This window comes from Grammomys surdaster, unplaced genomic scaffold (assembly GCF_004785775.1).
Source record: "Grammomys surdaster isolate TR1022 unplaced genomic scaffold, NIH_TR_1.0 61, whole genome shotgun sequence".
Taxonomy (NCBI): Eukaryota; Metazoa; Chordata; class Mammalia; order Rodentia; family Muridae; genus Grammomys; species Grammomys surdaster.
Window position 1 is genome coordinate 6,493,691 of NW_021604563.1, and position 17,278 is coordinate 6,510,968.

Here is a 17,278-nt window from a genome sequence, read left to right on the forward strand (position 1 = left end):
TATATAACAGGAAAGAACACAGGAGCAACAAGTCACATGGCTGTTTATAAGAATTTTAGCCTATTGAAAAGCCTCTTGAGGGTTTCTGTTACAAATCTTTGTGGCACCCAACTTTACCAAATTACACAAAGGCCAGGCAACCTGGACAAAATGGAGTATGTAAATCTACCAATATCCCAAGATCCCTCAAAACGTCTGTAACTATGACAATTACAGGCATAAACTGCTATTGTAATTTTTTCACTAACAATGCCAGGAATCATATACAATTTGCAGGACCATAGTATTCCCAAGAATTTGACAATTTTACCAAGTCCTTGGTGATTTCTCTAATTTCATCTTATCCTTTAGCCAGGCAATAAAGTTTGATATTCATACAGGTTCCCATTTTGCCCAATCACTCATGAATGCCTCCAGGTTTCACACTCTTAGGTAAAAATCTCCTGAGGTGGTATGCAGAGTGAAGCTCAACAACATATTTAGCACAAGAATGTCATATTATAGTTGACAAATATGTATGTTGCTTCTGAGATTTACCTTTCCTGTCCCCAATTTCTATAACATCATAATTCAGGTTGTGAGATGGTCCCTTATAGCTTGTATTTAAAATTCTTTCTTTTTCAGTTCAGTAATCTCAGGTCCTTAGTATTTTTATTACCATAGTTTCTTATAAAAGATCATTGTTATGGCTCCCTTTTGGGTGTTGAATAACTAATTTTCTTTTCTTCTCTACTAATGATCTAATCTTAGGAATATATTTTTATTATTTCTACCATTTGTTCTTCCTTTCTTTCTGATTATTTCCATGGGCTTCAGGTGTTTGGATCCTAGTAAATTCCTATTACCACAATTACTACCTTTATTCTCTGTTCTTTTGCTTTCCCAGACCATAAGAAATTACAAGCCACCACATCCAATTGATCTTCTCTTTTATCTAATTTATTCTTTAAGTCATTTGGCTATGTGGAGGAGGCTAGCTACATTCATTTTCATGTTACAGTTTTCCTTTTAAATTAGTTAGTTCCAGTCATGTCAGCCTTGGTTATACAACACATTGCATTACAAATAACAATGGCCATGCAAATTACTTAGCAGCATTCTGATGCCCTAATCTCTTATGTGTTATTTTAAGGACTGTAAAACTTGCTTGAAAACTTCAAATAGTCTGAGGGTTTTTCCATACTTATATGGTGGACTTCTGTGGTTGTTTGAATAGGTACGGCTCCCATAGATTCATAGCTTTGAATGTCTGGCCTTTAAGGAATGCCACCTTTAGGGTATTTGGCCTTTTGGTATAGGTGTGGCTTTGTTAGAGGATGCTTGTTACTGTGGAGGCATGCTTTGAAGTCTCCAAGTCCTCAAGCTCTGGCCAGTATGGAACAGTCTCCGCCTGGCTGCCATCAGAAGCTAGTTTTTTCCTGATGTCTTTGGTTCAAGATGAAGAACTTTAGGCTCCTCCAGTACCATGTGTGCCTGCATGCTGCCATGGATCCTACCATGATAATGGAGTAAATGTTTGAAACTGTAAGCAAGACCCAATTAAATGTTGTCATTTGTAAGTGTTGCCTTAGCCATGGTGTCTTTTTTCTGCAATGAAAATCCTAAGACACAAGTTGGTACCAGGGACTGGAGTATTGCTGTGATATACCTTATCATGATTTTTGTGGAGGAATGTGGATTTTGGACCTTTGGATTAGGAAGGGAGTGAAATGTTTTGGAGGATTAATAGACCATACTATCAGGGAAATTAATACAATAGTACTGATTCTTTTTTCAACTATGGGAGCATGGCTCAAGAGATTTCAGGGGAGAAAAATGTTAGTATGTTGTTTAGAGATCATTCTTGTGATATATTGGTTAAAAATGTGGCTGCTTTTTGTTCTCTGAATAATCTACCCGAGAGATTTAGATTGTTTTGAAAGAAAAATAATTTTAAAGCACCCTAGCATAGACTCTGTCCTGTGATTCACTGTTATGAAGATCATTTTAATCAACCATAGCTCAGAAAAAATAATTCTACAAAATATAAGGATTAAAGCTTAGAAAAAAACCACTACAAAATGTATTGTTCAGGAGTTAAAATGACACCAGGAAGTCCTTTGTTTAAATCCTAAGTTTAAGTATACTAAATGAAATTAAGGGAATGATGATCTTGGGGCAACATCTCATCAAGCTAAGCTTAATATTTATGCACTTACAGTTGAAAGAGGCATATTTATATTATGTTATGTATTATTATGACCTGGTTACTCTTTTGTGGTATCTAAAGATACCGAATTTAGTCTTGACAATGTATTGTAATGGCTATTCTCAGTAGTAAAATTTACTATATCTGGAATGAACTACAATCCAGAACTTATAATGATCTTGTGAAAAGGAACTAAAGAAAATATTAAATCGAGATACAGTGATACAAGCATTTACTCCCAGGACTCAGGAGACAGAGGCAAGCAGATCCTTGAGCTCAAGGTCATACTAAAGAGCAAGTTCCAGGAAAGCCAAACTTAGATAATGAAGAAAAGCACGTAAAACAGCTGGTAAAGATATAATAATAAGAGGGTCAAGTTCCAACCTCAGTAAGCAGCAGAACATGCAGCTTCAGCTATATAGCTCTGGCTTGAGAATCCAGAATAGAGGGGCTTGCTATGACTATTGATGCTGGCTAGCTGGAGCTAAGAAATTAGCAGCAATATAGAAGAGAATTATATTAGTGTATATATCCCACTCTGCTTGACCTCCATTGTCCTTCCAGTCTGCACCTTGAACTGGAAAGGACAGATTGGCATGCTTGCTCCCCCTGACCCCACCCCACATCATGACTGTATCCCAGGTGGTCAGCCCTAACTTGGGACACAGGTGAGACCTCAGCCTCAATACCATGAAAGCTAGGATTCCCACCGAACCCAGCAGACATGGAATCTAACCTGCTTTACCTGAGCCCCGTCTTTCTTCCAATCTGCACCTCTACCTGCACCTGTGACAAAGAGGTATGCTAGCCCCCTCTCCAACCCCAGACCTTACATGTCTCCCAGAAGCTCTGCCCTAATGAGTTATATAGTTAAGACCAAGGCCCAGTACCCACAGCAATACCCTCCACAGATCAGAGCAGACTTGGATCTCTCCTTCTGTTCCTGAGCCCCATTGTCCCTACTGTCTAGACCTCTACCTGCACCCAGACCAGACTGGGGTGCCTGTATCCTCCCTCTGACCCCACACCTTGCCTGTCGCTCAGGAGGTCTGCCCTAACCAGGGGCACAGGTAAGTTGCCCGCCACAATATTCATGCCAGCTTGGACCTACGGGAGAGCCATACCGAGTGGGATTTATACCATTCTACCCGTGCCTCATAACCCTTTTAGTATGTGTCTCAACCTGCACCAGTGGCAGAGCTTCTTGACAGTCCCTGTTCTGACCCCACAGCCTGGCTGTCTCCTAGGAGTTCTACCCTAACTAGGGACATAGGCAAGACACCTACCCCAATACCCACTCTAGCTGGGACCCCACAGTGCCCAGCAGACATGATATCTATCTCGATCTGCATGAGCCCCATTGTCCCTCCAGTCTACACCTCCACCTGCACTTGTGGCAGAGCAGCATGCCTTCCACCCTTGGACCACACAACCTGCCTGACTCCCATGATATCTGCCCTAAGCAGAGACACTGGTGAGACTATTGCCCCAAATACCCACGCCAGCTGGGACTTCCACAAGAGCCCAGAAGACTTGAGTTCTACCCTGCTCTGTCTCAGCCTCATTGTCCTTCTGGACTGCACCATCACCTGCACTTAGGTGCCTGCTCCAACCCTGGCCTGAACACAACAGCCTCTGTGTCTCATTGAATGTCTGCCCAAATCACAGAAAAGGCTGCATCCTCTGCTGAAATACCCATGCCAGCTAGGACCCCAACAGAGCCCAGCAGACTTGGATTTATCCTCTGCCTATGAGCCTCAGTCATTACAGTCTGCCCATCCAGATACACTTGTTGGGGAGGGGAGCAGCATGCCAGCCTATCCGCCGACCTGCCTGCCTGTCTCCCAGAACGTCTGCCCTAAACCAGCCACAGGTAGACACCTACTACAATATTCATGCCAGCTTGGAACTCCACAAAGCCCAGAAGACTAGGGTATATCCCGCTCTGCAAGAGCCCCATCTTCTCTATGGTCTGAACCTCCACCTGCACATGAAGCCGAATGTCATGCATGTGCTCCTTCACAGACACTACAGTCTGCCTGTCTCCCATAAGGTCTGCCCTAACCAGGGATTAAGGAGATAGCACCACCCCAATATGCATTCTAGCTGGAACCCCCACAGAGCCCAGCATATTTGTGTTGTATCCAACTCTGCCTGAGCCTATTATCTTTCTGAACAGCACCAGCACCTATACCTGAAGCAAATAGGCATGCCTGACCCTACTCTGATATCAGAGCTCCCTTGTCTCATAGGAGATCTTCCCTAACCAGGAACACAGGTGAGACCCCTGCTCAGTACCAACCCCAGTGGGAACCTCCACAGAGCTGAGCCTACATGGGATATATCTGGCTCTGCATGAGCCCTGCTTTCCTTAATGTCTGCACCTCCAACTCATGTATGGCAGAGATGTGTGCTTAACCCCTTCAGACTACACAGTCTGCCTGATTCTCATGAATTCTACCTTAATGAGGGTCACAGAGGAGACACCCATTCCAATACTCATCCCCAGTTGGAGTCTCACTGAGCTCAACAGATGTGGGTTCTGTTCCATTCTCCCTGACCCCCATAGTCCTTCTGGATTGTACCCTCAACTCCATTCATAGCAGATTACTTTTCTTGACCCCCATCCAACCACATACCCTGCCTATCTCCCATGAGATCTGCCCTAACCAAGGACATGGGGGGACCCCCCACCACAAAATCCATGCCAGCAGGTAACTCCACAGAGCCCAGCAGACTGGGAACTATCCTTCTGTGCCTGAGCCCTAACGTTCTTTCAATCTGCACATGTACCTGCAACAGAAGCACAGTGGTGTGCCTGCTAATTCCCAACACACTGCTTGCCCCCACAACTGCCTGTTGCTCAGCAACAGAGACACAAGTGTGTCTGGTTGTGTCCTAACCAGAGACACAAGTGAGACTTCCCTTCCAATACATACCAGCTGGAACCTCTTCAGAGCCCAGCAGACTAGAGTTCTATTCAGTTCTGCCTGGGCCCCATTGTCCTTCTGGAGGACACCCTCACCTACACCTGAGGATGCACCTCCTCTGACACTAGAGCTCTCTTGTCTCAGTGGAGGTCTGACCTAACCAGGGACAGAGGTGAGACTCCCACCCTAATACCCACATGAGCGGGGACGCACACATAGCCCAGCCAACATGTGATGTGTCCTGATGTTCATGAGTCCTATCATTCTTCCAGTCTGCACTGTGGCAGAAATGTATGCCTGCCCCACTTCAACACACAGCCTGTCTGATTTTCATGATGTCTGTCCTAATCAGGGACACAGTTGAGACAACCTGAAACAATATCCATGCCAGCAGGTACCCTCTCAGAGCACAGCAGACTTGGCATCTATTCCAGTCTTCTTCAGCCCAATTGTCTTTCATTTCTGCACCCTCACTTTCATTCATGGCAGATAGGTGTGCCTGCCCCTCCTCCAACAGGGAAGACCCTTGCCCCAATAGAATTGCCAGTTGGGACCCCCACAGAGCCCAGAAGACTGGGATCTCTTCTTGTCCTGAGCGCCAATGTCCTTCCAGTCTGCACATCTACCTACACCAGGGCACATTGGCATGCATGCTACTCAAACTCACAGCTTGCCTGACTTTCAGAAGGTCTCCCCTAACCAGGGACACAGGAGAGTCCCCTGACCCAATACACATATCAGCTGGGAATCCCACAGAACCCAGTAGATTGGGATATAGCCTGCTGTGCTCGAGACCAGTGGTATATCCACCTACACCTGGGGCAGAGCATCATGGCTACCTGGCCTATGACTATACAGCCTACCTGTTTCCAGGAAGGTCTGCAGTAACCAGTGACACAAGGAAGAACCCCTCTCCAATAGTCAGACCAGCTGGCACCCCCACAGAGCCCAGCAGACTGGGATATATCCTGGCCTGCCTGATCCCCATCATCCCAATGGTCTGTACATCTGACTGCACAGGAAACAGATTGGTGTGCGTACTCTCTTCAACAGACACCACAGCCTGACTGTCTCCCGGGAGGTCTGTCCTAACCAGGGACACAGGTGGGTCCTTTGCCTGAATATGCATGCCAGCTTGGACACCCACAGAACTAAGCCGATTGAGGTCTATCCTGCATTGCCTGAGCTCTATTGTCCTTCCAGTCTGCAACTCTACCTGCACCTGTGGCATAGTTGCAAGCCTGTTTACACACATACCCCACAGCTTGTCTGTCCCCTAGGAGGTCTTCCCTAACCAAGGACACAGGTGAATACCCTGGCCCAATACTCATGCCAGGTGGGGCCATCACAGAGCCCAGAAGACTTGGGTTCTTTCCAGCTCTGCTTGAATCTCATTGTCTTTCAAGTCTATACTCTCACCTGTACACTTGTCTGATTGGGGTGCCTGCACTCCTCGGACACTACAGCCAGACTGCCTCCCTGGAGGTCTGTCAAAACCGGGGACACAGTGGAGACACCAGCCCCAATACCCATGACAGCTATGACCCCCACAGAAAGCAGCAGACTGGGATATATCGTTCACTTCCTGAGCCCATTGTCCCTATGTTCTGCTCCTCCACCTTCACAGGAAGCTGAATTGGGGTGCCTTCTCTCCCCCACAGACACCACAACCTGCCTGACTCCCAGGAGGTCTGCCCTAACAAGGGACACAAGTGAGTCCCCCACTCCAATACCCATGACAGATGGGATCTCATCGTGTCCAGGAGATTGAGATTTATACTTCTCTGGCTGAGCCTCATCATCCCTCAAGTGTACTCCCCCACCTACACCTAGGTTAGATGGTGTGCTTACTTTCCTAGCCCAGACACTACAGCCTGCCTGTCTCTCCGGAGGTCTGTCCTAATAAGGGACACAAGTGAGTTCCCTGCTCCAACACTCATGACAGCTTGGACTCTCCCATCCTCCAGAGCTCTGCAGACAAGCATCTGCTTGAGCCACTGGTTCCTTCCAGTCTGCATCTCCACTTGCACCCTTGACAGAGTGCCGTGCCTGTTCCCCACCCTGAACCCACAGCATGTGTATCACTCAGGGGGCTTGCTCAAATGAGAGAAAAAGGTGAGTCCCCTGCCCCCATACCCATTCCAGCTCGGACTCACATAGACTTCTGAACACTGTCCAGAACCCCATTTTCTTTCCTTTCTGCACCTCCAGCTTGACCTGAGTCAGTGTATCCTTCCTGGCCCCTTTCCTGCACTACAGACAGCCTGTCTCCCAGGAGGACTGCCCTAACCAGGGATAGAGGTGAATCCACCTGTCCCAGTACCCACACCAGCTAGGATACTCACAGAGCCTAGCAGACTTTGGTTCTATTCAGCTTTGCCCGAGCCCCAATCTTTTTTCTGGACTGCAACTTCACCTTCACCAGTGGCAGATTGGCATGCTAGCCCCTCCTCCAATCCTACAGCCTGCATGTCTCCCAGGAAGTCTGATCTAAAGAGAGACATATCTGAGATCCTGCCTCAATAACCATGCCAACTGGGACCATCACAGAATCCTGTGGACATGGGATCTATCCTGTTCTACCTGAGCCCCATCATCCTTCAAGTCTGAAACTCCACACGCACACATGGAATAGCAGAGTGTCTGTCCTGCCTCTGACCTCTCTGCCTGCATGTCTCACAGAAGGTCTGGCCTAACCAGGAGCATATGTGAAACCCCTGCTCCAATACTCACTCCAGCTGCGACCTCCACAGAGCAGAATAGACTTTGGTTATATCCTGATCTGTCTGAGCTCACCATTTATTTTCCTTCCACTCTGCACCCCTACCTGCTCCCACGCCAGAGCAGAATGCCTGATGATCCCGCCCTCCCTGACTCCACAGCCTGCTTATCTCTCAGGAGGTCTGTCCTAACCAGAGACACATATTGACCCCTGCCCCAATACCCACGCCAGCTGGGACCATCTTGTAGCTCAACACACATGGAATTTATCCCAGTATGCCTAAGCACCATTTTCCTTCCAGTATGCACAACCACCGGCACCAGTGGCCAAATGATTTGCCTATCCCTCCTATGACCCTACAACCTTCTTCTCTTCCAGGAGGTATGCTATAACCAAGGATATAGGTAAGTTCCAGTCCAAGTACCTATGCCAGCTGGGATTCCCACAGAGCCCATCAGATTTGGGTTCTACATGGCTCTTCATAAGCCTTTTTGTCCTTTCGTCTGCACCTACACATTCACTGGGAGAAGATCAGGTGCCAGGTCTCCCCAAAAGATACAATGTGCTTCCTGTCTCCCAAGAGATCTACCTTAACAAGGGACACAGGTGAGTCCCCTGCCCAATACTCATACCAGCTTGGAGACCCAAAGAGCTCCACAAACTGAAATCTTTCCTTCCCTGCCTGAACCCCACTGTCTGAACCTTCATCTGCACTTGTGGCAGAGTGGTGTGTTTGATTCACCTCTGACTCCACAGCCTGGCTGTCAACCAGGACATCTGCCCTAACCAGGGACCTGGCTCAATACCCATGCCAGCTGGGAGTCCCACAGAACACAGCAGACTGGGATATATCCTGCTCTGCCTGAGCTTGATTGTCCTTCAGGTCTACACCTTCACCAGTATCTGTGGCAGAATGCTGTACCTACCTCTGCCTCCAACCCCATTGCCTGCCTGCCTACCTGGAGGTCTGCCCTAACCAAGGACACAGGGGAGTCCCCCACCCCATTTCTTATACTAGCTGTGACCCACACATATTCCAGAAAGCTGGAACCTATCCCACATTGCTAGAGCCCCATTGTCTGCACCTTCAGCTGCACAAGAAGCAGATTGGCATGCCCGCTTTACTCACTCCCCAGACATCATAGGTCTGCAACTTCAACTGTGCCTGTGGAAGGTTGGTGTGCCTGCTCCTGCCTCCAACCCCATAGCCTGCCTGTCTTCTAGGAGGTCAACCCTAACCAGGACACAGGTGAGATCCCTGCCCCAATACTGATGCCAGCTAGGATTCTGACAGAACTCAGCAGACTGGGATTTATCTTGCACTGCCTGAGCCTCTCTTCAACTCTACCTGCACCTGTGGCATAATCCCAAGCCTGTACCCACTTCTAACCCACAGCCTGCCTGTCTCCCAGGAGGTCTGACCTAAACAGGGATATAGGCAAATCCCCATTCTCAATACCTATGACAGCTGGGACCCCCAAAGAGTGCAGCAAAATTGAATAAATCCTACACTGTTTAAACCCATCAATTCTTCCATGCTGCACCTCCACCTGGATCTGTTGCATAGAAGTATGCCTGCCCCCACTCCGATCCTAAAGATTCCATTTGTTCCTGGAGGTCTCCCCTAACCAAAGACACTGTTGAGATGCCTGCCCCAATACCCATGATAATTGGGTCCCCCACAGAGCCTAGCAAATACAGGATCTATTTCACTCTGCCTGATCCTTTTAGTTCTTCCTGTCTGCAACTTAACTTACACCTGTGGCATAGCTGAGTACATGCCTGCTCCTGTCTTAATAACATGCAGTCTGCCCTAACAGTGGCACAGCTAAGATACTCACCTCAACCCATGCCATTTGGGAACCCGGCAGAGCCCAACAGACTTCTGTTCTTTTTTTTTTTGTTTTGTTTTTTTGTTTTTTTTTTTTGTTTTTTTGTTTTTTTTTCTTTTTTCTTTTTTTTTATTGGATGATTTATTTACATTTCCTATGTTGTCCCCTTACCCCATCCCCCACCACCCCCTCGGAACCCCCAATCCCCTCGCCCCTCCTCCTTCTTCTCTGTGGATGTAACCTCTATCTACCCCCCCCACTCCCACCTCCCCACCCTCAAAATTCCCACCCCCTGGGGCATCCAGCCTTCATGAGGTCAAGGTTCTCTTCTTCCACCTGTGCCCGGCAGGGCCCTCCACTTTTACATATTCAGCTGAAGCCCTGGATCCCCCCCTAAGTGCTCCCAGGCTGGTGGTTTAGACCCTGGGAGCTGTGGTTGCTTGGTATTGTTGCTCTCCTCATGGTGCCAAAAATCCTTTCAGCTCCTTCAGTCTTCACTCTAACTCCTCTATTGAGAACCCCATGATCAGTTCAATGGCTAGTTGTGAGCATCTGCCTCTGAATATGTCTGACTCTTGAAGGCCTCTGAGGAGATATCCATATCAGGCTCTTATCAGCATGCACTTCCTGTCTTCCACATCAGCATCTACCTTTGGTGATTGCACATGGGATAGATACTCCAGACTTCTGTTCTATTCCACTCTGCCCTCATGTTCAGGCTTGACAGATCAGTATACCTGCCCCCTTCTGTCCCCACATCCTGGCTGTCTCCCAATAGGTCTGGTATAACCAGGACACTGTTGAGAAGAGCCCAGCATACTTAGGTTTTGTGTCACTCTGCCTGAGCCCCAGTCTGCACCACAACCTGCAACCATGGCATAGAGTGTGTCTGCCCCCTATCTAATCCTGTATCCTGCCTGTTTCCCAGGAGGTGTACTCTAACTAGGGACACAGGGGAGACCTCCACCTGAAAAACCTATGCCAGTTGGGACCCTCCACCTAGGCCCAACAACTTGGGATATATCCCTCTCTGCCTGAGACCCAAACATTTCCAGTCTGCACCTAAACCTGTACTTGTGCAGAGTGGCAAGCCTGCCCCCTCAACTCCAAAACCTGCTTGTTTCCTAGCAGGTCTGCCCTATTTAGGGACACAGGAGAACTACTCTAACTAGGGACACAGCAAGCCTGTTCTAAGCATGGAGACAGGAGGCCTGCCCTAGTCAGAAATAGCACTCCCTGGTTCCCAGGAGGCCTTCTCTAACCCAGATCACATAGCTGTACCTGCCTCTGTGGAGCCCTGATCTAGTCAAAGACACCCAGGTCAGGTAACACTAGAGATAACCAGATGACAAAAAGCAAGTACAACAACATAAGCAACAGACATCAATGTAATTTGGAACGATTAGAACCCAGTTCTCCTACCACAGTGAGCTCTGGAAACACTAATAAAACTGAAGAGCAAGATTCTGACCGAAAATTCCATCTCATGAAGGCAATAGAGCCCTTTAAGAAGGATATAAATAATTGCTTTCAAGAAATATGGGAAAGCACAAGCAAACAGGTAGAAGACCTTAAAGAGGAAACAAATAAGTCCTTTAAAGACATACAGGAAAGTACATTCAAACAGGTGAAGAAATTGAACAAATCAGTACAAGACCTAAACATGGAATAAAAAAAAAACAAAAAAAAAAACAAACAAACAAAAAAAAACAAATGGAGGAGAGCCTGGAGCTGGAAATCCTAGGGAAAGAATCAAGAACTACAGAAGCATCACCAACAGAATACAAAAGATGAAAGAGAGAATCTCAGACATAGAAGACACTATAGAAGATATTGACACATAGGTCAAAGAAAACACAAAATGAAAAAATTCCTAACATGAAACATCCAGGAAATTCATCATACAATGAAAAGACCAAACATAAAAATAATAGGAATAGAAGAGAGTGAAGATACCTAGTTCAAAGGTCTATGAAACATCTTCAACATAATAATAGAAGAAAACTACCCTAACCTAAAGAAATAGATGGCCATAAACATACAAGAAGACTACAGAAAACAAAATAGATTGGCCTAGATAAGAAAATCTTCTCACCAGATGATATTCAAAACACTAAATTTATGGAACAAAGAAAGGATATTAAAAGCTATAAGGAAAAACAGTCAAGCAACATAAATGCAGACCTATCAAAATTACACCTGATTTCTCAAATCTAAAAGACAGAAAATACTAAAAGCCAGAAGATTCTGAGCAAAGGCTTGAAGACCCTAACAGACCACAAATACCTGGCCAAATTAGAATACCTAGCAAAACTCTCAATTATTGTAGATGGAAAAATCACAGTATTCTCTGACAAAACCAATTTAAACTATATCTTTCTGCAAATTCAGCCATACAGAGGATAGTATATGGAAAACTACAATGCAAGGGGGGAAACTACACCCAAGAAAAAACAGAAATTAACTATCTCACCACAAACCCAAAAGAAGGCAATAACACACATACATAATATCATCTACAACAACAAAAGTAATAGGAATTAAGTCTCACTAGTCTGTAATATCTCTCAACAACAATAGACTCAATTCTCCAATAAGATACATGCTAAAAGATTGTAGACAAGAAGAGGCTCCATTATTTTGCTGCATTCAAGAAACACACCGCAGAAACAAAGAAAGTACTACCTCAGAAGTAAAGAGCTGAACAAAAATTTTCCAAACAAGTGGCCTAAAGACACAAGCAGGTGTAGAAATACTAATATCTAATCAGATAGACATCCAACCAAAGGTAATTAAAATAGATTGGGAAGAAAACTTCATACTCATCAAAGCAAAAAGCCACCAAAATAAAGTTTCAATTTTGAACATTTATGCCCTATATACAGGGGCACACTCATTTTTAAAAGAAACTATACTAAAGCTCAAAACACACATTGGATAGTAGGAGACTTCAACACCATGCTCTCACCAATGAAACAGAAAGTAAACAGAGTAAAAGTGAAACTAACAGAAGTTATAAACAAAATCGATTTAAGAGATATATACAATACATTTCACCCCAAAATAGAAGATTATACTTTCTTCTCCGCACCTCATGGAATCTTTTCCAAAATTGACCATATATTTGGACACAAACCAAGTCTTGATAGAAGAAAAGATTTAAATAATCCCATGCATTCTATCCGATCTTTACAGACTAAGGCTGGTTTTGATAACAATAAAAACAACAGAAAAATCAGATATACATGGAAACTGAATAATTGTTTACTCAACGATAACTTGATTAGAAAAGAAATAAATAAATTAAAGGCTTTCTATAATTCTATAAAAATGAAGGGACAGCAAACCTAAATATATGGGACACAAGGAAATCAATGTTAAGGGGAAAATTCTTAGCACCAAGTGCCTTCATAATGAAACCTGAGAGGTCCTATACTAGCAAATTAACAGCAAACTTGAAAGCTCTAGAACAAAAAGAAGTAAACACACACAGGAGAAATAGAAAACAGGAAATAGTCAAAATCAGGGATGAAATCAAACAACTAGAAACAAAGAGAACTATACAAAGAATCAACAAAACTAAGAGATGCTTACTTGAGAAAATCAACAAGATAGATAAACCTTTAGCCAGACTAGCCACAGGTCAGAGAGACAGTATCTAAGTTAAAAATAATCAAAAATTAAAAGGAAGACATAACAAAGTTGAGTAAAGTATAAAAATCATCTTATCTTAGTACAAAAGTCTATATTAGACAAAAGTTAAAAATCTAGATGAAATGGTTGATTTTCTAGACATATATAATACCAAATTTAAGTCAAGATCAGATAAACTATCTCAATAGCCTCATAGCCTCTAAGTAAACAGAAGCAGTCATTAAAAATTTCCCAACCAGATATTGCATAGGGCCAGATGGCTTTAGTGCAGAATTCTTCCAGATCTTCAAAGAAGAATTAGAATCAGTATACCTCAAACTATTCCACAAAACTGAAACAGAAGGAACACTACCTAATTAATTTTATTAATCCACAGTTGGACTGATACCTAAACCACACAAAGACACAACAAAGAAAGAGAACTTCAGACCAATTTTACTTATGTATATTGATGTAAAAATACTCAAAATTCTCAAAAACCAAGCGCAAGAACACTTCAAAATCAGAAAACATAAAAATCATATTCACTGCAGTCAAGTAGGCTTCATCCCATGGATGCAGGCATGGTCCAATATATGAAAAACTGTCAACATTATTCATGATATGAACAAAGTCAATGAAAACGTTCACAGGATCATTTCATTAGCTGCTGAAAAAGCTTTCCACAAATATAACACCCTTTTGGAGAGATCAGGAATCCATAACACATACCTTAACATAATAAAAGCAATATACAGCAAACCAGAAGCCAATATCAAATTAAATGGAGAGAAACTATGAAGCAACTCCACTAAAATTAGGGAAACGACAAGGCTACACACTGTCTCATTATCTAGTCAACACAATACTCGAAGTCCTAGCTAGAGCATTTACACAATAAAAGGAAGAAGTCAAAGTATCACTATTTGTAGGCGATATGATAGTATATATAAGCAACTACCAAAATTCTACCAGAGAATTCTTACAGCTGACAGTTTCAGCAAAGTGGGTGGATATAAAATTAACTCAAACAAATCAATAGCCTTTCTTTATACAAATGATAAATGTACAGAGAAAGAAATTAGGGAAGCCAGAACCTTGAAAATGGCCAAAAAAATAAAAAAATATTTTGCTGTAACTTTAACCAAGCAATTGAAAGATCTGTATGACAAGACCTTCAAGGTGATGAAGAAATAAATTGAAGAATTCAGAAGACAGAAAGATCTCCAATGTCATGAATACGTAGGATTAACAGTGAAAATGTCTGTATTACCAAAATTAATCTACAGACTAAATGCAGTCCCCATCAAAATTCTACCAGAATTCTTTACAGATATGGAAAGAGCAATTATCAACATTATATGGAAAATAAACCCAGGACAGTGAAAATAATTCTCAACAATAAAATGACTTCTGGATTAATTACCACCCCTGATGTCAAGCTGTACTATAGAGTTATAGTGATAAAAAATGTGTGGTATTAATACAGAGACAGACAGGTCAATCAAAGGAATAGAATCATAGACTCAGAAATATATCCACACACCTATGGATACATAATCTTTGCAAAGAAGCCAAAATTATTCAGTGGATAAAAGAAACCATTTTCAATAAATGATACAATTTTAACTGGCAGTCTGCATATAGAGGAATGCAAATTGATTCATATTTATCGCCTTCCACAAAGCTCAAGTCCAAGTGGATCAAGGACCTCAACTACAAAAAAAAAATAAAAAAAAATAAAGATACAATAAATCTAGTAGAAGAGAAAAATGGAAAACAGTCTTGAATGTATGGCATAGGAGAAAGTTTCCTGAATAGAACACCTTGGCTCAGACTCTAAGACCAACAATTGATAAACTGTACCTTGTGAAACTAAAAAGCTTGTGTAAGGCAAAGAACACAATCAATAAGACAAAATGGCAACCTACATATTGGAAAAAGATCTTCACTAACCCCACATCTGATAGAGGGCTAATATCCAAAATATATAAAGAACTCAAGAAATTAAACTCTATTACTACTACTACTACTATTACTAATACTACTGCAACTAATAATAATAATAACGATAACAACAATAACCCAAATGAAATGGGGTATATACAGAATTTTCAACAGAGGAATCTCGAATGGCCAATAAGTAAATTTTCAACATTCTTAGCCATCAGGAAATGTAAATCAAATGACTCTGAGATTCCACCTTACACCAATCAGAACGGCTATCATCAAAAACTCAAGTGTCATCACATGCTGGAGATGATGTGGAGACAGAGCAATTCTTCCCCTGTCCTGGTGGAATTTAAACCAAGTACAACCACACATGAAATCCCCTTTATTGTGCCTCAGAATAAAAGGAAATTGTTCTATGTGGAGACCCAGCTATAATGTTCTTGGGCATATACTAAAAAGATTCTGCAGTATTCAGAACACATGCTCCACAATGATAATAGTAGCCTTATTTGAAATTGCTAGAAACTGGAAACAACCCAGATGTCCTTTTTTTTTCTTGGTTTGGTTTTTCGAGACATGGTTTCTATGTATAGCCCTGGCTGTCCTAGAACTCACTCGGTAGACCAGGCTGTCCTCGAACTCAGAAATCTGCCTTCCTCTGCCTCCCAAGCACTGGGATTAAAGGCGTGCACCACCACCACCCGGCCCCAGATGTCCTTAAACTGAAGAATGAGTACAGAAAATGTGGTTCATTTACACCATAGAATATCATTCAGGTATAAAAATCGAGGACATCATGAATTCTCCAGGCAAATAGATGGAACTAGAAAATATCCCTATTGAGGTAACCCAGACCCAAAAGGACATGCATGGTATATACTCATTGATAAGTGAATATTAGCAAAAAATAATAATACCCAAGATACAACCCACATATTGTAATAAGTTTAACAAGAATGATGGCCCAAGTGAGGATATTTCAATTCCACTTAGAATGGAGAACATAATAATCATGGGAGGCAGAGAGAGGGAGGGTGTTGGGTTGGAGAGGTGAGAGGGACAGGAAAATGGGGAAGGATCAGGTATGGAGGAGACAAGAGAGAAGCCCAGAGGGCCAGGAGAATGAATGGAGTTATGCAGCTTCTGGGTGTGGGGAGTGAGGGTTATGGGGGTGTGTGGGAGAACATAGATGTGAGAGGCTCCCAGGATTCAGTGAAGTGATATTATCTGAAATGCCCAACCAGGGGAAATTGAATCTGAAATTACCACCTCCAGGAGATAGACAGGGTCCCTAGTGGTGGATGGTGTCACCAAACTACCTTCAATTTTTTTATACAGAATTGTTCCTTTTTAAAGGAAATGCATGGAAAAAAATGGATCAGAGACTTAAGCAAAGGCTGTTCAGTGACCAGTCTAATATGGCATCCATCCCATTGGTGGGCCCCAAGCCCTGTATGTTGTACTTGCAGACAGAAACCCAGCATGACTGTCTTCTGAAAGGCTCTACCAGCTGCTGGCTGAGGAAGATGCAGATGCTCACAGCTAAGTATTAAGGTTGGGGAACCTAAGGAAGTGTTAGGGCAAGGATTGGAGTAACTTAAGGGGATGGCAACCCCATAGGAAGACCAAAAATGTCAACTAACCCATATTTCTGGGAGCTCTCAGAGACTAAGCCAACCACCAAAGAGCACACATTAGCAGATCTGAGGACCATGGCACATATGTAGCTGAGAAATGCTTTGTCTCGCCTCAGTGGGAGATGATGTGCTTAATCCTGTAGATACCTGATGCCAAAGAAAGGGGGATTCCAGTGTGTGGAGCAGCCTCTCAGAGGTAAAGTGGAGGGGGAATGGGCTGAAGAAATCTGGGGGCAGGACTGGGAGAGGGTAACATTTGAAATGTAAGTAAATAAACAAATTGATTATCTATATCTATATCTATATCTATCTATATCTATATCATCTATCTATATCATCTATCTATCTATCTATCTATCTATCTATCTATCTATCTATCTATC